Source organism: Barbus barbus, assembly GCF_936440315.1.
Source record: "Barbus barbus genome assembly, chromosome: 35".
Taxonomy (NCBI): domain Eukaryota; kingdom Metazoa; phylum Chordata; class Actinopteri; order Cypriniformes; family Cyprinidae; genus Barbus; species Barbus barbus.
The window spans coordinates 9,566,093-9,590,779 of NC_136763.1; the positions used below are offsets into that span (position 1 = coordinate 9,566,093).

The 24,687-nt window shown below is 37.5% G+C and overlaps 1 pseudogene across 1 annotated transcript; it reads right to left on the reverse strand.

The window, feature by feature from the left end:
* Window positions 1–689: 689 nt before the first annotated feature.
* Window positions 690–24,687, reverse strand: LOC306854774 (RING finger protein 207-like; annotated as a pseudogene). Its single transcript has 17 exons — window positions 24,509–24,687; window positions 18,707–18,824; window positions 18,469–18,613; window positions 17,802–17,883; window positions 17,645–17,720; window positions 17,453–17,463; window positions 14,952–15,003; window positions 14,676–14,722; window positions 14,174–14,246; window positions 14,011–14,079; window positions 10,260–10,496; window positions 2,688–2,850; window positions 2,033–2,218; window positions 1,898–1,949; window positions 1,674–1,791; window positions 881–958; window positions 690–795 (listed from the first exon to the last, which is right to left on the reverse strand). The product of its transcript is annotated as an RING finger protein 207-like (transcript).

Here is a 24,687-nt window from a genome sequence, read left to right on the forward strand (position 1 = left end):
CTCTGTTGAGTGTGTCATGTGTTCCTGCCTCTTGTGCCCTTATTTGGTTTGTTTCCTGTCCTTGTTATGTGATTAGTAGTTTATTCTGTTCCAGCTGTGTGTGTTTGAGTTAATTATCCCTGTGTATTTATAGTCCTGTCTGTGTAGTGCCATTTGGTCTGGTCTACTCGTTACTCCCTGGTGTTTGAGGCCTGCCCTGCTCTCCAGTAAAGTATGTAATTTGAGTTACATCCTCGTCTCCTTGTTCCTCCCTGCTGTGTGCACCGTGACAGTTATGTGTTCTTGTCAATATTAATATTTAGTGTTAATCTATTTTTTTGGTTTTAGCTTTAGCAATTTTAGTACTTCATCTTATATTAGTTATTTAACTAATTTAATAAATTTTACCTTTTTATAGTCTCAGTAAGCTTGAAAAAAAAAAAGCACAATCCACTGGTCTGTGACCCATTTATGGACTGTCCGATTCAAACGGTTTATAGTTAAGGCCCAGTTGATTTGACACTCATGCTATCAATATTCCATTCATGTCCTTCTTATTTTTCAGTTACTGTAAAGCCCCATGTTTCAGTGTTGACATCTAGCACATGCCACATTTGTGGTCTGTGTTCACATTATCCTGACATGCAGCTCTATAGTGGCAGCTCTTTGCCGCAAGAGGCCTTTGAAATATTTATCTGCTTTCCTTGCCATCAGAAGTCACTGCTCTTTAGTAGCGTTTCAGCAGGCGGCATGATAACAGAGTTGTCTGTGCCAGGGTCCCGATCATATCCTGCTGAGCGACTCCTCTCATTGCAGCTGAAGGAAGAAATGATGTGTCATTCTATCTTATAATGTTTTAATATATGCACTTTGAGCTGTTATAGTAACATCAAATGCAAACCGGTTTTGTTCAGTCATTGCGCTGTCCTCGCATATTTTCATTACAGTGTCCACACAGTCATTCTCAGGCTTTTGAAACCTGTGAATACGTCAACAATATACAATGACTAAAATATTCAACTACCCATATTAAAGGAACCGTTCACCCAAAAATTAAATTTAGCTGAACATGTACCCACTGTGAAAATGTCACAGTAAGTAATCCACGTGACTCCAGTCCATCAATTAATGTCTTGTGAAATGAAAAGCTGAGTATTTGTAAGAAACAAAACCATCATTATGGTGTTAACTTTCTTTTTTTTTTTTGCAGTCCATAATCTATAAAAAATGCTTCCTTCAATCTCCTGGTGTCCTCTCACATCAGAATCCTCTAACATATTTGTTTAGGACCGTTTTAGACTGTTACTGCATGTAAATGGTGCTTGATCTGTGCGTATTTCTCTCCTGATTCAGACAAGACGTTTTCACTGGAGAAAGCAACATTATGGATGGATCAATTAACTGTTTGAGTTAAGAACGCTTAATGATGGATTTGTTTCTTACAAACATACAGCTTTTCACTTCACAAGATATTAACTAAAAGACTGGAGCCGTGTGGATTACTTGAGCAAGTGATGTAAAATTAAATTTCTCCAAATCTGTTCTGATGAAGAAAAACGCATCTTGGATCGGGTGAGTACATTTCCTGCAAATGTTCATTTTTGGGTGAACTATTCCTTTAAGCAAATGGATTGCTGAAGTGAAATATTCAAATAGAATATATGAATATTTCAATGGTAAAACAGAAAAACAACCTGGGTTCCAGACGCTCTTTTACTTTTGCTATGGATAAGATGTAGGGTCCAATTTGTCGTGCAATAGTTGTCAGGTAGGAATTTTCTTGCTTCAGCTGCAGAAGGTCATGGAGCTGTGCTGTAATTAGCAAATGAATTAGCTGACTAATTAGTGGAAGGAAACAGCTTAACATGCATGGTAAAATGAACCCTGAGGCAGCACAGACAACTTGTTTTTTCCTCACCTTCATAGATCTCTTGCTCTTTGGTTACTCTTTGAAAGGTCACATCCCATATCTAGAAACACATCCAGAATATGCTAAGATACTACTGTGTTTTGAAAGAATAATGTTTTTGCGGGAATTATAATTTAGCCTCACCTCCTCAAATATGGCCCTCTGGGTCTGCACAGCAGAGTACTGAGATGCGATCTGTTTGTCAATGAGTAGAGCCCTTTCCAGGATCTCATCCATAGTGTCCATGTTGACGAGAGAATGATGTTTTGTTAGGTCTCTGTGCATCTCTTGAACCTCGTTCTTCAGCCTCTGGACCTCTGTCTGAAGAACCTGGTGCACAAAAAAAATACATGGAATTAATAAAATAATACTCAACGTTATTTTACGGGACTCCAAATAACAAACATTGTTTAGAGCATAAATGCATGGAATAAAAAAGCATTTTATTCTCATGGTTGAAAATAACTGAAATGCAGCAGCGTTCAGAAATTGTGAAATAATGATATAAATAATTTTGTGTTAATGGAACAGTTAATAGTGTAAAAGAGAAGTTTATAGTATGACAGAATCATTAAATTATTTATGAGTCATTTAATAAAAATGAGGCTAACATATTAAGACTTGACAATTTTTTTAAAAGACTGATAATTGTTTAACTTTGTCAATGTTTAGGAGTACACTAACGTATCCAGACCTTACACACACAGAATAAAAGGCAAAAAACTCACAATTTTGAATTCAAACGGTCTGTAAAAGACTATATGGCTGCATTTATTACTGAATGAGGACTAATTCTTACCCTGTAGCTCTTCTCAAAGTTGCGGCAGTGCTCAGTGAAGGGTGACTCTATGCCCTCAGCCAGCAGCACCTTGGTGCAAATGTTTCGGTGAAGGGTGGGCCTGCAGCCAAAAGGCATTTCACTGAGAGAAGGGGACGGGCACGACATAGACAGAGGGGACAACCTATGGTCGGATAAGAGAGAGACAAGTATGACAACTCTATTCAAAATAACTCTTTAAAAGTTGTGGCCTAATGGTTAGAGTCGGACTCATAATCCAAAGGTTGCAGGTTCGAGTCTCGGGCCGGCAGGAATTGTAGGTGGGGGGAGTGAATGTACAGCGCTCTCTCCACCCTCAATACCACGACCAGTGTTGGGGGTAACGCATTACAAGTAACGCAAGTTATGTAATATTACTTTTTTCAAGTAACTAGTAAAGTAACGCATTACTTTTTAATTTACAAGAAAATATCTGAGTTACTTTTTCAAAAAAGTAACGCCAGTTACTTTTTCCCCATTTATTGACTGACAGTGCGCTGTGAGCATGCTGTTAGTATAGATCTAAATGTGACTGTGCATGAACTCATCCCACTCGCAAAAAACAGATTTAGTATTCATCAAAATGAATTAAAACAGTGAAATGCGAACTCAGAATGACGCAAACTGCAATAATTAAATTAATTTATTAATTTAAAAATTGTTAAACAACACATGTATCTAATCCCATTTTATTAACCAATGTCTTTGCTGCTGACCTTTGATCCAGTTCAACCATACTAATAAGCAAAAATGACTTTAGATAAACTAACAATTGTGCTCCATTGTCTTTTTTGTTTTTTTTTATTACTGAAGTGTTAAACCTTCTTATCCTGAGTTTTACTTTACAGACGTGAATTTACTCTTCCTTCACAAGATACAGGGCTTTTACATTTGTATTAATGTAATTTCTTGTATTAAAAACAATCAAGCCCTGCTCCTATTTAAAAAGTAATGCAAAAGTAACATAACGCATTACTGTCCATAAAAAGTAACGTAATTAGTTACTTTTTTAGGGAGTAATGCAATATTGTAATGAATTACTTTTAAAAGTAACTTTCCCCAACACTGACCACGACTGAGGTTCCCTTGAGCAAGGCACCGAACCCCCAATTGCTCCCCGGGCGCTGCAGCATAAACGGCTGCCCACTGCTCCAGGTGTGTGTTCACTGCTATGTGTGTGTGCACTTTGGATGGGTTAAATGCAGAGCACGCATTCCGAGCCTCTTTCCTGCCTCTTGTGCCCTTACTTGGTTTGTTTCCTGTCCTTGTTATGTGATTAGTAGTTTATTCTGTTCCAGGTGTGTGTTTGAGTTAATTAATATTAATTACTGTTCTTGTCTGATGTAATCACTAGTTCTAGCCGTGTCTGTCTCATTATGCTGTGTATTTATAGTTCTGTCTGTTCAATGTTATTTCGTCTAGTTTACTTGTTACTCCCCAATGTTCCTGTGCGTAAGCCTTGCCTTGTCTTGTCCTGTGTTGAGTAAAGACTATAATCTGAGTTACATCCTCGTCTCCGTGTTCCTGTGTCCTCCCTGCTGTGTGCACCGTGACAGAAGACCAGACCTATACAGTAAGCGCCGTCCCTTCATTTCGTTTTGTTCAGTTTTTTTTTTCTAGTGTTTGATGTCTGTGTTTCCTTGCCTTGTCCTGCCCTGTCCTGATGTCTAAAGTAAAGACTGTGTTTTGAGTTAGGTCCTCATCTCTGTGTGTCCTTGATCCTCCCTGCTGTGTGCACCGTGACGCATTCAGACTTATTTTGAATAAAATTTAACTGAGATTCTGTTACTTATCACATTTTCACAGCTTCATGACCATTGATGCTCCCTACATTTAACAGTGCACAGAAATGCAGCATTCCCACTTCAGTATTCACAAACCTTAGTTGGAAATTCCTGAGGTACAGGAATTAAAGTTTACGAACGAGAAGCCTATTGAAAGCTCATAATGAAGAATAAAAAAAAAATCAAGAAAAAAGCGTTACCTTAGTTTCAAAGCTCGTTTAATCTCTCTGTCCTAGATCCATGTACTGTGTCGGTACAAGTCCCACGAGTGAGTCTGGACACTGTATGTTCTCTGAGCCTAAGTGACAAGTGTCCCAAATTTTACCAATTTAAGATGCTGGCACCGGCGTGACATCAGCAGCATAGGAACAAAGTGCTCCCATGGCCTAGCGCCTTTGTGTGAGCTCTGTGCTATGAGCAGAATCTGAGACGCTTCTCTGAAATTGTTAAAAATAGTGAGAGAAGCCTGACCTCCGTACTATCCTGTGTGATGGCACAGGGACAGATGGGGGAGGATGTTTGTTTGGTGGAGGGCTTCACAAACCTGAGAACGGTACAGATGATTGATGTGGAAAGTAGTCACAGGGACTTGCGTCATTGGACTCTCTATGGAGAGATGGAGGCTGCTGTGGCGGAATGGCTGGATTCATTCTGATCTCTTATCACCTTCGGTATTCTGTGTTGATGCATCGAGGCTGTAATGCTGAGTCTTTTGTCTAAACGTGCAGAGCAGATGGTATGGCAATGAAAATTCAATATGGAAATTTTTAATCAAGATAGTGGACTAAGAGGATTAGGACTGATATGAAGAAAGCTCTTGAATTTCATCAAAAAACAAAAAAAAAACATATATAAAATTAATGGCAGAATTTTCATTTTTGGGTTAATTATCTATTTAATTCAGTATTGGCTCTCTGTGAACCCAGGCATCCGACAGGTGCATATGTACGGAAAGCCACCTCAGACAGCAATTTTAAACAACCTCGTAAACACGGTCTTAAACTAGTTAAAGTCCTAAATGACCATAAAGAGTTGGGAGAAAACCTGCTGCAGTCTGTGCCGTTGATGTAAATCACAGAACAAAAGAAAAAGAGAATTCACTTCGATGCTCTTCGACGATTACCTTTTGTTTCTTGAATAAAGACTCTATATTCAGCGTATAGTTTACAATTTATAGTTGTTGTGAATATTGTATTAAGTTCATTACTTTTCAAAGCCTATTAAACACAATGGCTTTCAATTATACTGAAATGTTGAATGGGAAAAAACATTTAATAGAGACATCAGTAGCAGTATTGGTATCAATGAGACTGGCCTTCATAAATAATAGACTATTTATAAAAAAAAAGATTAAACGTGTATTTAAAATATAATTTCTACATTAATTTGGATGTGATATATATATATATATATATATATATATATATATATATATATATATGAGCACATGTATATGTGTCCTTTTTGATACTTTCAAAAGCTAGAACTGCACAGCTAACATTCATCAGCCCTGAAAATATAGCTACTACACTATGAAGATAGACAGGAATCAATGCAGATATCCCTCTCCTCTGGTTTCTTGGAAAAGTGCTTGTAAAAACTCCATATAGTTCACTCCACGGCAACATGAGCTTGATGCAACCTGAAATTCAATGAGATCTAAGGTGGATTCAGAGAATAGGAATTTATGGTCACATCCCTTTCTTTCATAAGCTCTGTTCGTATAGATTTGCACTGATACCAGCACATGTTCACTTCTGCTGCACTAATCTTTCTTACTGCAAACTGATCTGGAAACAGTCCTCATATGCAGTTATATTATGAATAAGGCTCTGAAGTGCTCCAGTCAGTGGCATAACTCTCTGAGCCCTTCTCCCGGAATGAGACCTTTCCAGGAAGTCTGGCTCCTGTGTCCCCGTGCCTCATGTTATCACCTCAGCCCCTGGCACCTCACAGACACCGGACTAACTCTGGCTATAACAGGACAGTTGCCACCTGGTGATTGTCAGGGAAAGTTACATAAATGTTTCTCTGTTTAGGAGCTTAATAACCGGCTGAGTAAGCACCAGAGTAATGCCAGTGTCTCCTTCCTGTTGTGTGCTGTCAGCTCTGAATCATTAGACAGAATTCAGTAACTGAGTATCTGAGCACACGAAATGGGTATCTTTGAAAAATATAACAAAACTATGTATTCTTTCATCAATATTCCATAAAAAAGGTAATTAAATTATTTTAAATAATGTAAATAGCATTTATGCTGATTAGGGTAAGGTTTTTGGCCTGTCCCTCACTATGGTTTCTCTTTTTCAGCAGGATGTTTAATTTACAAAATTATATAAAAAATCATATGTGCAAATTGTTCTAAATACTCATTGATAAGCAATGTTTTTGGCACAGGTATACATTTTGTCTCTAAAATATAAATAATTTTATTGGCGTCCCCTGGTTTCATGTCAAGGACCTTAAAGGATGGCTTCAATGTCCTGACCCTGACGGTACATGGCCCCATCCATTGTCCCTTTTGATGCGGTGCAGTTGTCCTGTCCCCATTAGCAGAAAAACACCCCCAAAGCATAATGTTTCCACCTCTATGTTTGACGGTGGGGATGGTGTTCTTGGGGTGAAAGGCAGCATTCCTCCTCTTCCAAACATGGCGAGTTGAGTTGATGCCAAAGAGCTCGATTTTGGTCTCATCGGACCACAACACTTTCACCCAGTTCTCCTCTGAATCATTCAGATGTTCACTGGCAAACTTTAGACGGGTCTGTACATGTGCTTTCTTGAGCAGGAGGACCTTGCGAGCGCTGCAAGATTTCAATCCTACACGGCGTAGTGTTACCAATTGTTTTCTTGGTGACTATGGTCCCAGCTGCCTTGAGATCATTGACAAGATCCTCCCGTGTAGTTCTGGGCTGATTTCTCACCGTTCTCATGATCACTGAAACTCCACGAGGTGAGATCTTGCATGGAGCCCCAGTCTGAGGGAGATTGACAGTTAATTTGTTCCTTCCATTTGTGAACAATCGCACCAACTGTTGTCACCTTCTCACCAAGCTGCTTGGCGATGGTCTTGTAGCCCATTCCAGCCTTGTGTAGGTCTACAATCTTGTCCCTCACATCCTTGGACAGCTCTTTGGTCTTGGCCATGGTGGAAAGTTTGGAATCTGATTGATTGCTTCTGTGGACAGGTGTCTTTTATACAGGTAACAAGCTGAGATTAAGTCCCTTAAAGAGTGTTCCTTACCTGTATAAAAGACACCAAAGAGCCAGAAACTGACAGGGGATTAAATGCTTATTTCACTTATTAAAATGTAAATCAATTTATAACTTTTTTTTAAATGTGTTTTTCGGGATTTTGTTGTTGTTATTCTGTCTCTCACTGTTCAAATAAATCTACCATTAAAATTATAGACTGATAATTTCTTTGTCAGTGGGCAAACGTACAAAATCAGCAGGGGATCAAATAATTTTCCCAACTGTATGTTTCAAAAATGTTTTTGAAAGTAGTTTTAAGTTTATAAAGGCTGCATTTATTTGATCAAATATAACAGTAAAAACTAGGGGTGCAAAGTTTCTCATTAAAAGAACGAACCGTACCGTTCGCCACCCTCGGTTCGGTGCGTATTTGTACCGCGATTAAGCTCAGTTATAACAAAGGATTTGGATGATGTTTTGTCAAAAAACAAGGCTTCAAATACACATTTGGATTGACAACTTTCTTTATTGGACAGCACGTTTTCTCGTGTCCAAGTCTGCGTCTTTCTGCAAACATACAGCCAAACTGCTAGAGGGTGCTTTCGACTACAGGAACAAAGCAGCAGAAGACGTTTGTTTATCTTCGTGAAACGGCAGCAGTGTAAATGAATAAACTAAAATTTATAAGCATTTAGTGGAATTCTCTCTTTTAGCTGCTGTGTAATGTTGTTATATGAACAAATATATTATTAAAGGGCTCATGACATGAAAAATTTCATTTGCCTTGATCTTTTGGCATATGAAGTATTTGTAACATTAAAGCATCCAGCAAGTTTCATAGCTACAAACCATAGATGTGTATAAATGCCCCATTCGATCTCTCCAAGCACGTAGATGTGTCCGCCATCTTGGTACGATCAACTTGACGTCATTCACCATACTATGGGCTCATAGACTATCGGCTGTGCAGGATTGTGGCATCTTCGGATATTCATTGATTACTATGGTGAATGACGTCAAGTTGACCATTACAATATGGCGGATGGCTTACGTATAGTGGCCCACAGAAACAGTTGCTAATGAGGCATCTACGTATACATCTCTATGGCTAAAACGTCCTCATAAGCAATCAAGCTCCAAAAACAGCTCCTTTTGGATCTGAGATGCAAGATGACATCACAAGGGCACACATATTTGCATAAACATCACCTGCAGCCCACTGATGTTCAGCCACTTAACGGCTGACACTTGATTACGCTGACTGTGAGTGTCACGTCAAAAGAAATTACAATCACTGCCGCAATCTTGTCTACACTGGATGTAGTATACAGATACGTGTTCACTTTTTGACAAAGTCCAGGTGCTTGGGTCTAACACTAGCACAAATGGAATGAAAGAACATTCACTTTGACGCGTTTGGTTTAAAAAGCTCGTTCGTGTCTTTCTACAGATATCAGAAGGTTCCCAGCATAAGTGGATAGTTTATTTTTAAAGGGACCCCAGATCATGTCAGAGGATCGTTCAGAGCATTTTGTTTTGTAAACGAGGCACATTAACATGGAGAGTTCACAAAGAAACATTTGTTGAAAGATGAATGGTTTGAGATCTGACTGCAGCTGCCTCACAAACTGTAAGTAAATGATTTCATAATGCTTTGTCTGGAAGTGACACAAAAACAATTGGTTTTTATCAGCAATCGAGTTACGGTTAAACTTGAAAGACTTGAGGATGTGCGTGCCTGATGGAGCACATCAGAAAGGAGAGCAATTATATTTATAGAAATATGAACTTTAATATAGGCTATACTATATTTGTACTTGAGGCAAACTTTTACATTTATTATTATTTTATTTAGCATACAGACAGTAGAGTATTCTCTTGTGGAAACTTCTAATAATACTCCCCCTTATCCCCATACCGAAATATGACCCCAAAATTGCAATGCGTACCAAACCGTACAGAATTTGAACCATTAGACCCCTAGTAAAAACAGTAATATTGAGTTGAAATAACTGCTTTTTTTTTTTTTTTTTATATATATTTTTTTCAATTTCACATGATCCTTCAGAAATTATTTGTTCATTTGGTGCTCAAGAAACATTTACAACTATCAGCGTTCAAAACGGTTCCTATTTTTTGTGGAAACACAGAGATGATTCTTTGAACGTTCTAAATAACTTAATGTATTTTAAACAGAATTATTTTGTACCATTATAAATGTATTTTCTTTAAAAAAAGTCTATAAGTTATTATATATTTACATTATTATATAGTTTTATATTAAAATAGACTCAACTTACCAGCAAAAAATATGTAAATAAATAAAAATATTTGTTTATTGTTATCCAAATTCTAATTTATTGCAAATGTTGTGCAGTTTAGATTTTTACAGTACAATTCTTCTAGTTATAAATATCACAATATTTAAAATGAGACCACCATCATACATTAGTGTATTTTTCAAAAGCATTTCAGCAAAGTAACACAGTCAGTACAAGGCCAAACAAACAGAGGTAGAATAACAGTGCTGCCGTATAACATTTCTTGCATAATACTATGAATGTAACCGATAAACTCACCTGTAACTCCTGCAGTTACAGAGCCAGGCCTCCACTGGCCCAACAACAGAAGAGGCTCCAGACAGCGGGGCAAACTCAGCATGTAGTCTGTTTATCTGTAGGTTCGATGCATCTTTAGTGTCAGAGATCTGCACAACGGTCAGCATGTTTGGTTGTGAACTCGCCTTACTACTCTGGACAGGACGAAGCTTGTAAGGAAGCTGTACAATGCTACATAGTCTGTCCATCAACTGCTGTTAAGGGTCATAGAGCATGAATTAAAATCAGTTTATTTAGTCTTTAAGGCATTACATTATCTGTTTTGAATAATTACAATTTTGTAATGTTTATGAAAGATTCTTATTATTGCCAAATCTTCATTTATTTAAATAATTTAAACAATCGGGCTGCAAAACGATTAATCACAATTAATCCCATTCAAAATAAATTTTTGTTGAAATACTACATACAGTGCCCTCCAAAAGTATTGGAACAGTAAAATTGCTCTGTTGGTTTTGGAGTCAAGACATTTTACAAATATGATTAAAAGATGAATATGCGACAACTACAGAATGTCACATTTTATTATTGGGTGATTCAAAACACAGATGTCTTACCAGTTAAGAAGTTCAGCACTTTTAGAGTTTCATCCCTCTATCTGATGTGAGCATAAGTATTGGAACAGTTGCCTCACAGGTCTTTCTAAGTGATCAGCTGTGTCCTGTTGCATTAATTCTTCAGATATTAAAAGCAGGTAATGTGTCATATCAGTTATATCCATTACTTCTGCATTCTGAATCTTGCATTCGATGATGACACACACAAACCAGGATGAAGATGAGGGAGCTGACTTTGAGAGAAAAGCAAGCAATTTGGATGCTAAAAGAAAAGAGGAAGTCAATTAGAGCTCTAGCAAAAACAAAGGGCATGGAGAAATCAAGAGTTTGGAAACCACCAGCAACCAACAACGACCTGATCGGCTGAGAAAACAACAGTAGTTGATGACAGACAAATCATAAAAGCTGTGAAAATGAATCCTAAAAGACATGTCTGTAAAATCACCAACAACTTCCAGAAATCTGGGGTGATGCTCTGATAATTTACTGGAGAAAAAAAGGGAACTGCAATGATCCCAAGCATACAGCATCATCTGTAAAGCATGGTGGAGGTGGTGTCATGGCATGGGCATGCATGGCTGCCTCTGGAACAGGCCCTCTCAACTATACTGATGACATAATGTATGATGACAGTAGCAGAATTAATTTGGAAGGGTGCAAAACCACCTCCTATATTCAAGAAAATGCCACTAGATTCATTGGGAAGTGCTTCATATTGCTTTAGGACAATGACCCAAAATACCCTGCTAGTTCAGTCAAGGAATTTATGTCATGGAGACCCATACTCGGAATTTGTGCTCTCCATTTAACCCATCCAAGTGTACACACAGTAGTGAACACACACCTGGAGCAGTGGGCAGCCAATGCTGTGGCGCCCGGGGAGCAATTGGGGGTTTGGTGCCTTGCTCAAGGGTCTCACCTCAGTCGTGATATTGAAGGCAAAGCGAGTGTTGGCTATTCACTCCCCCCACCTACAATCCCTGCCAGACCTGAGACTCGAACCCACGACCTTCAGGTTACAAGTCCAACTCTCTATCCATTAGGCAACGACTGCCATAGAAATGGAAAGCCTTAGATCGCCCAAGTCAATCTCCAGATTTAAATCGGATTGAACATGAATTTCACCAGCTGAAGAGGAGAGTAAAAGGCAGAAACTCCCCAAAACAAGCAACAATTGGAATTGGCTGCATTAAAGGCTGGGAAAAACATTTCAAAGGATGAGACCAAGAGTCTGGTGAGGTCTATGGGTCACAGACTCACTGCTGTAATTTATATATCTCATTATATTATATTATATACATATACATGTGTATATACTTTTATATCTGACTTATGCTCAGCTGTCCCAATACTTATGCTCACATCAATGAGTGGGATGAACTCTAAAAGTGCTGTTCTTTTTATTTGGTAAAACATATTTGTTGAAAGGGCTAATAATAAAATGTGACATTCTGTAGTTTTGTTTTATATTAATCTTTTAATCATATTTGCAAATGTCTTGACTTCACAGCCAACCGAGCAATTTTGTCTTTACTGTTCCAATACTTATGGAGGGCACTGAATGTGTGTGTGTGTGTGTGTGTGTGTGTGTGTGTGTGTGTACGGTGTATATTTATTATGTGTTATATGCATACAAATATTTAAATAAATATATATATATATATATATATATATATATATATATATATATATATATATAGGGGTACAACGGGGCTAAAGGCACCCCGCGGTAAAAGGCGCCTTTGATATTATTTTCATCTAAACATTATTTTCATTTCCAAAACATCCGCTTTTAAAGATACATATGCAAATTTGTCTGATCTTTGATGCCATCCCTCGTAACAGTGCAAAGTTGATTGTGTGCTTTCTTGATCTAATATTTTGTTTTTTAAAATATTGTAGATTTAAGTAGCCAATGAGAATCACTAAAATGAATGCATATATTTTGAGACCAAGGTCGCCTTTATGATTTTCAGTTTTGTTTAAGATAATTAAAGCAACAGTTTTTAAATAACAAAAGAATATGTAAAAGTATGGTATTTGGGGTAAAAAGCGTCCCTGTTGGGGCTAAAGGCACCGTAATTAACATGATAATTAATAGATGGCTGATTTTCCAATTGTTGACATGACCTGGTTAGATTGAGATGGTAAATATCATATATTATGTTGGATGTCCATATTAGAGATGATCACCATGTTTGAAATGAAACCATATTTTAAAACATGATATTGATCATATCATATAATCAAATATCATTTGTTACTACAGTAAATATATATTCAATTATTATTGGATCTCCTTCAGTACTTTCAGAATCTTTACTTATTAAAATGACTTTGTTTCTGTATTTTAAAATGTTTTTTATATATTAACATTTTAATGACAGTATATTTATTGAACAAATTAATTCCTTTATTTTTCAAAATAAGCAGAAAATAGTACAAACTTTGTTAAAGTGATTGTTTTGAACAAGTATTAAGTTAGACATTATTTAAAATAAAAACAAAAAAAAACATTTTAGCTGAAGTATTTGTATCAATACAGTGAGCCTTTTACCCCGTGTGTGGGTAAAAACTCTTGCCACCTCATACATTTATAATATTTTTAAACCAATAAATAACTTGAATGATTTTTTTTTTCACACAAAATGTTGCTCCATTAATGTTCAATACAGCATATATATATATATATATGTATGTGTGTGTGAGAATTTTTTTTTTTTTTTTTTTTTTTTTTCCTGCAATTATACATTTTGTGTGTGAGTGAAACGTGCACAGTATGTAAACAAACTTTTATTCTGAATGCGATTAATCATTTTGCAGCCCTATTAAACAAAGAAAGTTTGAGCACTAAATCAGCCTATTTGAATGATTTCTGAAGGATCATGTGACACTAAAGACTGGAGAAATGGCTTTTGAAAAATCAGCTTTGCCATCACAGGAATAAGTGACATTTTAAAATGTAGTAAAATACAAAACAGTTATGTTAAATTGTAGTAATATTTCACAATATTATAATTCTTACTGTATTTTTAATCAAATAAATGCAGCCTTTTTGAGCATAAGAGACTTCTTTCAAAAGTATTAAATATCTTTATTCCAAACATTTGACTGTTATGGTATTTAAAATATATATAAGGATAGATCTTACATGTCCCATATCTAAGAACTCGTATTTATTGGCTGAGCTGGGAAAGGCGGAGCAGGTGACCAGGTGCACCTGAGAACAAAGATAAGATGGTTTGGGAACGACATTAAGGTGAGAAAATGATGACGGAATTTATATTTTTGGATGAACAATCTCTTTAAAGTACCTGAAGCGTGGGCAGGAGGGTGGCCAAGTGAGAAAGCTGTTCCTTTAGTGCCTTCTCCTTCTCTTTGTGTTGACTGTCAGAACTTTAATAAATAATAATAAAAATTATATTAGGTCCCTCTGGGCCAATGTATACACAACACAAACTTTTCCACACAAAAAGTATTTCCCAAAATCATTTCTTATTTTAGCATTTTGTCCTTTGTTTGCTCTTGCATGACCCTGACATAAAAACACACACATGTACACGCTGAGTCCTAGATTGCAGCCTGACATAAATAGCTTAATTCCTGGAAGACATCAAGCCAGCTTCCAGGCAGTGATGGGAAGGGGACGGAGAAAAAAAATCTCAACAAATAACAGGCCTCATGAAACGCAACCCAAGCAACTGCTGTTCCAACACAGACCATCACGCCACAACTCTGTGCTCTGCCAAAGCCATGTGGGTAAACTGTCACGGATAGACAATTTAGACTTACTGGATTTGTTTGGACAATATTTACCTTTCAGCTGCTTTTAACAGGGCCCTTTTCCTCTCTGCGAGTTTTTCCTTGGAAAAAAAAGAATGGATTTTACTTTTGGACTATTTTTATCCTCAACATGCAATTCTCAGTGATGCTTTGAGCACACATTTAGCCTGTTTAAAGCAAATTATATTATCCTTAAATGATATGGTTTGGACGACACGCGATCTATGTCAAAGAATTCTTCATCTCTCACAGTTGCCCATTATTCTGGTCTGTGGTCTCAGTGTGCCCCCTCCTGGAGTGTTACCTCACCTGCATACTGTTGAACAGAGTACAGATTAGGGATGTAATGGTATGAAAATTTCTCATCACGATTACAGGGACCAAAATTATCATGGTTATCAGTATTATCATGGTATTGTTAAAATGTGCTGGAGATGTTCAAAAAGTACCTACACATAAATCACCTCACCAAGTATATTTAAAAATCAACAAACAACAAATAAAATTACTTTTTGTTTGCATAATCACTAAAACAATAACATTAATGTTCGGATTTTAAATGACAACTTGTGGCCTAATGGTTAGTGAGTCAGACTCGTAATCGAAGGGTTGCGAGTTTGAGTCTCAGGTCCAGCAGGAGTTGTAGGTGGGGGGAATGAATGTACAGTGCTCTCTCCACCCTCAACACCACGACTGACCTGCCCATGAGCAAGGCACCGAACCCCCAACTGCTCCCCAGGCGCCGCAGCATAAATGCCCACTGCTCCGGGTGTATGTGTGTGCACTGCTGTGTGTATGCACTTTGGATGGGTTAAATGCAGAGCATGACTTGGCCATACTTGGACGTATGTCACTTCACTTTCACAAAGATAGCACGTTCCTCCTCCTCTGCACTTGTCCGCACTTCAGTACAGGTTAGTAAAAGATGTATCCACTTATCGGCTCTCTACAGTGGGGCTGTACTCTTTGCCAGATGTTGGTCCAGCAGCTTCTAGAACTTTTGTAGTTCACCTTAAGAGTTTCAGCTGTGTTTAAAAAAGATTTCATTTTAATTAAATTCATTTTAATTAAATTAAATTCAGATAAATGCTGTTCTTCTGAACTTTCTATTAATCAAATTCATTATGATGATGATAAATGTTTTATGAGCAGCAAATCAGAATCTTTGAAATCACAGGAATAAATTACAATTTAAAATATATTCAAAGAAAACTGTTATTTTAAATAAAAAAATATATATATATATTTCAAAATTGTACTGTTTTTGCTGTAAATGCAGGCTCGGTGAGCAGAAGAGAATTCTTTAAAACACATTAAGAATCTTACTGTTCAAAAACCTTTTACAGGTAGTGTACATTCTGAAAAAAGTATCTTATACTCACCTAGGCTACATGTATTTGTTTTAAAAAAAAAAAGTAATATTGTGAAATTATTATTAAAGTTTAAAATATATTTTTTTATTTGAATATATTTTAAAATTTCATTTATTCCTGTGATGGCAAAGCTGAATTTTCAACAGCCATTGCTCCAGTCATCAGTGTCACACGATCCTGACTTGATGCTCAAGAAACATTTCTTTTTATTAAAAGGGTCATATGATACGATTTCAAGTGTTCCTTTCTTTTTGGAGTGTTACAAGCTATTTGTGCATAGATAAGATCCCTAAAGTTGCAAAGACTAAAGTCTCAAAACCAAAGAGATATTCTTCATAAAAGTTAAGACTGTGCCACGCCCCCCTAAAACGGCTCATTCAAACACGCCCCCACATGTCTACGTCACGATGTGGAAATATTTGCATAATGCCGCCCAATGCCGCATAACTAATGCCGCAGTAGTGTTTATGCAGCCATGACAGGGAGACGTTGCGTGTTTCTGTGCGAAAGCAAAAGCACTTTATTTGGGCTTCCAAAAGTAGATGCAATTAGGAATCATTAAGATTACTTAGAACAGAACAGCACAACCCAGATGTTCGAATTTGTGCAACACATTTTATGGACGACCGTTTCGTGAACCTAGGAGAGGAGCTAATTCTGACTTTGCTATGACAATCTGGCGCTTCTGAATCAGCGACTGTAAGTATGTTTTGTTATTAGTTTAAGTATTTGCTTTTGACTGTTCAAATGCAGAGTTTTGCGCGTCGTGTGTGTGTGAGAGAGAGGGAGACAGGGTCACATCACAGTGGAGTCCGCTGTCTTAACCGAGGCTTGTGTGCAAATACATACGAGCTTCATCACTGTGTCTGTCACGAGACTCTGTTCCTCTTTCGGGCTTGAACTGAATATAAAACTAAGGACATTATTAACTGTCTTTTATATTTACCTTGAAAGCTGAAGTTCGTGATTATTGTAAGGGGCGTTACATTTCCGTGCTTGTGGTGTTTGGTGCTCAGCCAATCACAATGCACTGGGTCAGTTGGCCTATCAGAGCAGACGGTGCTTGTCGGAAGGAGGGGCTTTGCGTTTGAGAGGCAGGACAAAGAGGACCTACAATAAAGTACAGTATTTGAAAAATGTGTTTTTTGAACATTAAAGCATGTCAACATATTCTGTTACATCAAACACACAAAATAATCTTCTTTAAAATAGCATCATATGACCTCTTTAACAAGATCAAAAACAAGTTGTACCATGTTTTTGTGAAAATCACAATTCATATTTTTTAATGAATATAAAAATTCAAATGAGCAGCAGTTATTTTAAATATCTTTTGAAATATTACGAATGTCTTTACTGTCACCTTTGCTCAATTTGATACATCCCTGCAGAATAAAAGTATCAATTTCTTTGGAAAAAATATTTTTGACCCAATACCTTTCTGGCCCCTGGTGTACAGTAATATTAATCATGAATGTAATATTCACTGTATAGACTGGAGGGTACATTCTATAATGTATGAGTGAATGATCATATGGCATATACACATTTCAGTTAATAATTTAAAGATTATAAGATTTGGCAGTTTCTAGAACTATCCCTACTTACTTTTTTACTTGCTTTACTTACCAGAACAGCTTGATCCAGTATTTCACATCCCTGCCAGTATGCAGTCTCAATGTCAATGCAGTGCGTGAAATTCCCACTATATCATGAAGTTAAATATTCATCACATTAATTTCATTTATATTTTGTTCTTTTATCATTCAAATTGCAAAAATCTTACATTTGTATGTCTCTGAAACACTTGATACACAGCATAGACTTTTTCTCGGTTGAAAACATGATGTAAAGCTCTTCATGGAGCGCTGTAAAAATGCAAAACATCAGAGGAAGAATTTATTTTGACTACACACGTTAATCAATGATATGCATTATTTAATGCACTCCTTTAAGGAATGAGGATAATGGGAAAGAAATTATACTGATAAGACAATTATTTTCTGGTTAACCGCCAATAACAAATACATGATTAATGTCATATTAAAATTCCGTACCATTTTGTCTAAGCAAATTTGTTTAAGCAAAAAAATGGATATTCATTTTGAGATCTGCTAAATACTACACAACATTAACGTTATTTCACAAAAAATAATTTGCTTATTTTCTCTGTTTAGGTGAGTATTTTAGCTTGACGTTAAAAACGCCTTAATGATTAATTTGTTTATTACATGCAGCTTTTTGCTTGACAAGACTTTGATGGACTGAAATCTTGTGGATTATTGTGATGTTTTTATCAGCTGTTTGGACTCTCATTCTGATGGCACCCATTCACTGTAATTTCTCCAAATCTGTTCTGATGAAGAAACATTTTTGGGTGAACTGTTCTTTTAAATCTTGAACCTTTAAGTGAGAGTTAGATGGCACAAATAAGGAAGGATGATGGAATAAACTCACAGCACGTTGGAACTCTTTGGTGCGTTTGGCCAGGGACACCATATCATGCTGGGAAAACATCCTGCCTTTGTGTGTGAGCTCTCTGCACTCTCCACACAGTGGCAGGCTGCAGGTGTTACAGTAATACATGGCCCCAGCATCCTGTGCACATATGTAAATACTCATACAGTCAAAAAAATGTGCTGTTACTGCTGATGCCTCAAAATAAATGAAGTGCATGTATTGTTCAGGCACCTGTGCTTTGCACAGGTTAGCACACTGTACTACACTGTCTGTCGAATTATCCACCAGGAACTTGAGCAAACAGTCCTCTGGGGGAAGTGCATTAGTCCCCATCACGACTGAGGGGTATCTGCAAAGAAACATAAATTAATTTTTTATTAAATTTGTTTACACATTTGAATATCTATTAGGCACCTATAATTTTTTTTACTTAATTTTAGTAATTTAACCATTTAATTCATCTTAAAAATTAACAGATCAATTCAGCTCAGTAACTGTGCAATAAATAAATCAATTCTAAATTTTATACACGCAGTATATTACTCATAAATTACTTAGAAATTGTACACTCTTAAAAATAAAGGTCACTAAACGCAGAGCATCGTTCACAGGTTTCCGCATGGACCTAACTACAGCCTATAGGTTTTCAAACCCTGGGTCAAAGGATGATTTAAGGAAAATATATGTAAGTTACATTAAATAACAACATTTGTTTGCATAAAAATAAAATACAATCATAATCTATATAAAAAAGGCATAAATGTGTGAAATATATCTGACATAAATAATTAACAGATATAAAACAGATGTGAGGTGCGGAGATCCGCAAACGAGAACCGAGAAAACAGAACTTGCATCCTGTTTGTTTGCTTAAATACAAAAACACACATGTTCTTTTTATTGTGTGAGTGAGCAAAAATAATAGTAAACACTTTGCAGGGTTGTCTTACTGTAAGGGAACTGTTTTGTGTGTGACATGTGTTCCCGCCTAATGTTTCCTTATTTGGTTTGTTTCCTGTCCTTGTTAAGCGTAATCATTAGTTAATTCTTGTCTAGCCATGTTTGTCTCCTTATCTATGATTTACCTGTGTATATTAGTCCTGTCTGTTCAGTTAAACTTCGTCTGGTCTACTCGTTAACCCCGGTGTGTGATGTCCGTGTCTGCCTTGCCTTGTCCTGCCATGTCCTGTCCTGATGTCCTAGTAAAGTTTATTGTTTGAGTTACACCCTCGTCTACGTGTTCCTGTTCCTCCCTCGTGTGTGCACCGTGACACTTACTCTAATCCAAAAATGGAGCTGTTTAATGTGTCAGCTGTCTGATCGCGCTGGCGCCTCGCGCGCACACACACACACACCGCATTTTCTAGCAATACATATGATTTGCATCTACCCCACAACCATAATCCTACCCATCGCGTAGACACGCCAAAGTCCATTTTTGCCCCATGGATTTTTTTTGGGGGGTGGGGTAGAAGGGTTCCGGCTGTAGTGGCCGGCCACAAGGACCACCTGCCATAGCCTCCTGAGCTCCCTGCACCGCCAGAGCCCCCTGAGCTCCCAGTTCCGCCATGGCCTCCAAACTGTCTGTTCTGCTCTGGAGGGCCCCATCCTGTAAGCCGGTCTGTGTGCATCCTGAGAGGCCTCCAGGACTGCACTGCCATGGCCTCCTGAGCCCTTTGCACCGCTATTAACGCGTTAACTTTGACAGCACTAGTGTATATATTATATAGTATATAAATCATTTTTATTTTTTTTTACAGTAACACAATAGGGTCTAAATGTCATGGTCATAAATTTGTTGACATACCTAGAAATAGTCCAGAATCTTTCATACCTTAAACTAGTCCAGAATCTTTTGTTATTTAATAACCTGTCTTTGTAATACATTTTCAAAACCGTAAAACTTTTTAGGGTAAAAGGAAAACAAATGGGTTCAGTGTGTTCTCAGACTTTTGGACTCCACTGTATGACACACTGACACAAAAATGTACATCCTGCCTCTCCATCAATCTACTGCTTTATCTTGTTTTTATTATAATCAGCTTTTCTTTGGCAGTAACAGCATCAAAGTGGTGAATTCCTAGATTACACTGCATGAGGGAGTGTGTGGTGCTGCAAAGTACAAAAGCTTCATTATTTGCAACTGAGGCAAAGCAAGATCCCACTAAACTGAGAAAGACACTCATACACTCACACTAAACTGATTGTAAAGATTACACCGCCACACTCGCATACAAACAAACAGCCTACCATATAATAGAATCTAAACAATAAAAAAGTTCCACATTTTGGAAAAGCACACTGCAGCATTTCTATTGTGTTAGGATGTGGTAATAGACTGCAGTGCTGAATGAAGCACTGCTTTTACCCACTGAACCACACACTGGTGGCACCATTACACTGGTCTTGTAAAGCCAGGCTCCTTCGACACAAATGCAAGTTTGCAGTGGCCAACAATGGATAAATACAGGTCCTTTTAAAAAAATTAACATATTGTGATAAAGTTCATTATTTTCTGTAATGTACTGATAAACATTAGACTTTCATATATTTTAGATTCATTACACACAACTGAAGTAGTTCAAGCCTTTTATTGTTTTAATATTGATGATTTTGGCATACAGCTCATGAAAACCCAAAATTCCTATCGCAAAAAATTAGCATATCATGAAAAGGTTCTCTAAACGAGCTATTAACCTAATCATCTGAATCAACTAATTAACTCTAAACACCTGCAAAAGATTCCTGAGGCTTTTAAAAACTCCCAGCCTGGTTCATTACTCAAAACCGCAATCATGGGTAAGACTGCCGACCTGACTGCTGTCCAGAAGGCCATCATTGACACCCTCAAGCAAGAGGGTAAGACACAGAAAGAAATTTCTGAACGAATAGGCTGTTCCCAGAGTGCTGTATCAAGGCACCTCAGTGGGAAGTCTGTGGGAAGGAAAAAGTGTGGCAGAAAACGCAGCACAACGAGAAGAGGTGACCGGACCCTGAGGAAGATTGTGGAGAAGGATCGATTCCAGACCTTGGGGGACCTGCGGAAGCAGTGGACTGAGTCTGGAGTAGAAACATCCAGAGCCACCGTGTACAGGCGTGTGCAGGAAATGGGCTACAGGTGCCGCATTCCCCAGGTCAAGTCACTTTTGAACCAGAAACAGCGGCAGAAGCGCCTGACCTGGGCTACAGAGAAGCAGCACTGGACTGTTGCTCAGTGGTCCAAAGTACTTTTTTCGGATGAAAGCAAATTTTGCATGTCATTCGGAAATCAAGGTGCCAGAGTCTGGAGGAAGACTGGGGAGAGGGAAATGCCAAAATGCCTGAAGTCCAGTGTCAAGTACCCACAGTCAGTGATGCTGGTGTTGGTCCACTGTGTTTTATCAAGGGCAGGGTCAATGCAGCTAGCTATCAGGAGATTTTGGAGCACTTCATGCTTCCATCTGCTGAAAAGCTTTATGGAGATGATTTCATTTTTCAGCACGACCTGGCACCTGCTCACAGTGCCAAAACCACTGGTAAATGGTTTACTGACCATGGTATTACTGTGCTCAATTGGCCTGCCAACTCTCCTGACCTGAACCCCATAGAGAATCTGTGGGATATTGTGAAGAGAAAGTTGAGAGACGCAAGACCCAACACTCTGGATGAGCTTAAGGCCGCTATCGAAGCATCCTGGGCCTCCATAACACCTCAGCAGTGCCACAGGCTGATTGCCTCCATGCCACGCCGCATTGAAGCAGTCATTTCTGCAAAAGGATTCCCGACCAAGTATTGAGTGCATAACTGAACAATTATTTGAAGGTTGACTTTTTTTTGTATTAAAAACACTTTTCTTTTATTGGTCGGATGAAATATGCTAATTTTTTGAGATGGAATTTTGGGTTTTCATGAGCTGTATGCCAAAATCATCAATATTAAAACAATAAAAGGCTTGAACTACTTCAGTTGTGTTGTAATGAATCTAAAATATATGAAAGTCTAATGTTTATCAGTACATTACAGAAAATAATGAACTTTATCACAATATGCTAATTTTTTGAAAAGGACCTGTATATCAGGGAGAAGTTAGAGAGAGACTTACAACAAGCTACACAACATTGTTATTTGTACAGTAGTTGGATCAGCAGACGTTAATGAGACCTATGGGAAACCATCCAGATTTACTTAGTTGTCAACAAGTATATTTTTCTTTGCTGACGCGGATCGTAAAAAAGTTTAGAGTCAGAAATATTTATCAAAATTAATATTGGTATTCAAAAAGGACAATACGAAGCAAGAATATCATTAAACAAATATTAAGCAGCACAACTGCCATAAACATTAATATTAATAAAAATGACTTCTTTAGCATCAAATCAGCAATTTAGAATGATTCTGATGGATCATGTGACTGTAATACCTACTGAGAATTTAGCTTTGCATTACAGAAATAAATTACATTTGGAAATATGTAATATATATATATATATATGTAAGTAAACTGTTTAAAGTTTTGGTGTTTGATAAAATTAATTTTACTTTGAGCATAACAGACTTTTTTCAAAAACATTACATAGTCTTACCGACCAAAACGTTTTATATAATTTAATGAGAACAACTAAGATGAACAAAAATTTTAATAAATCCTCATTTTACACAATATTTACTCAAGGTTCAACTGATCTAACCGACTGTTTGTTGATTTTGGAAATGATTCAGCTGATTATCCAAAATGTCCAAATATTGTCTGATTGATTTCCCTGGTCGATATATCATCTATCACTAATTCGTTTCACCATAGTCTCCTGAGTTTCTCTGTAAATTGTAAAGAAGCACATAAAAATAGCAGATCTCTGAATCACTTCTAAACAAGATAACAGGTCAGCACCAGATTGTGTGTAATTGCTATAAGTTGTGGGATCAATGCACCATACACCTTTGCCAAGATGCTTATTTTTATCAAATGACAATGCTGTGATGTGATCTGAGAGCCCACCATGTGGAGTGCTTGTTATGGGGCTAAAATAAGAACACTGCATGTGGATGTTCTGCAGCTGTCCTAATGCCAACTGCCCTGTGCTGCTCTTAACAGGATGTCTGCTAGTTGCATGCATTTGTGTGCTTTAAAATAAAGCCTCCTTATTGGCATTGATCATGGAACATTTCCATTGCACATAAAGTTCTATAAAGTGGGGAAAAAGTTCTAAGAACTGTTAACAGAAAGTTTCTTTGGGGAACCCAAAATAGAGCTTCTATTGTATCACTTCAAAAACCCTCTTTTGGAATCTTTATTTTTAAGAGTGATGACCAAGAAACGAATCGGACAATGAGAAGAACATATGTTTGTCATCAAAACCTTGGAGAACTTCAAAACAGAAGACTTGACAGTTATGTATACAAAACTGTAATGGGTGGGTTGTACAAAAAAAGATTACAGGAGTTGAGGTTTGGCATAAGACACATTTTGGAATTAACCCAACATCAGGCTTGAAGAAAACTAGAATAAATGGAGACCCAAATGTAACCATTATAGAGGAACTGGTGGATGGCGATGGCGCAGAGGTGGGTGGTGATGGCGCAGTGGATAAGACACATGCCTTTGGTGTGAGAGACCCGGGTTCGAATCCACTGTGAGACACCAATGTGTCCCTGAGCAAGACACTTAACCCCTAGTTGCTCCAGAGGCGTGCGACCTCTGACATATATAGCAATTGTAAGTCACTTTGGATAAAAGCGTCAGCTAAATGAATAAATGTAAATGTAACCATTATAGAGGGCTTCAGTCAGCTGTGGCTGGTTGATTGAATGCCTCTATCGTGATTTCCATTTCCTCACTTCCAAAATCCTTGAGGTAAAGGTAGTGAACTAAGATCTCAATAAAGCAATTGGGAGGTTTTTTTCAGTATCTAGATTGTCCTTATTTAACTTTATAGCATTTAAAATGTTTTTAGTATCTTTTTATAACTACAAATCTTCACACGGAGCAACTGTGTTGCGTTAATTGGTAAAGCATAATACATGCACACTGTTCTTATATTTGATTTTTGTACTTACCCACAGAGGGGGCAATTGAGGCGATTGTCATTGGCCCTGCCATGCAGACAGCTGGCACAGAAGATGTGGTTGCAGTCCAGAAGACAAGGTTGGTGGTATTGCTCATGACACAGGTGACAGACGAGGGGATGGAGGCTGGCATAGTCTGGATCAAACAGATCATCATAAGAGAAGATCAT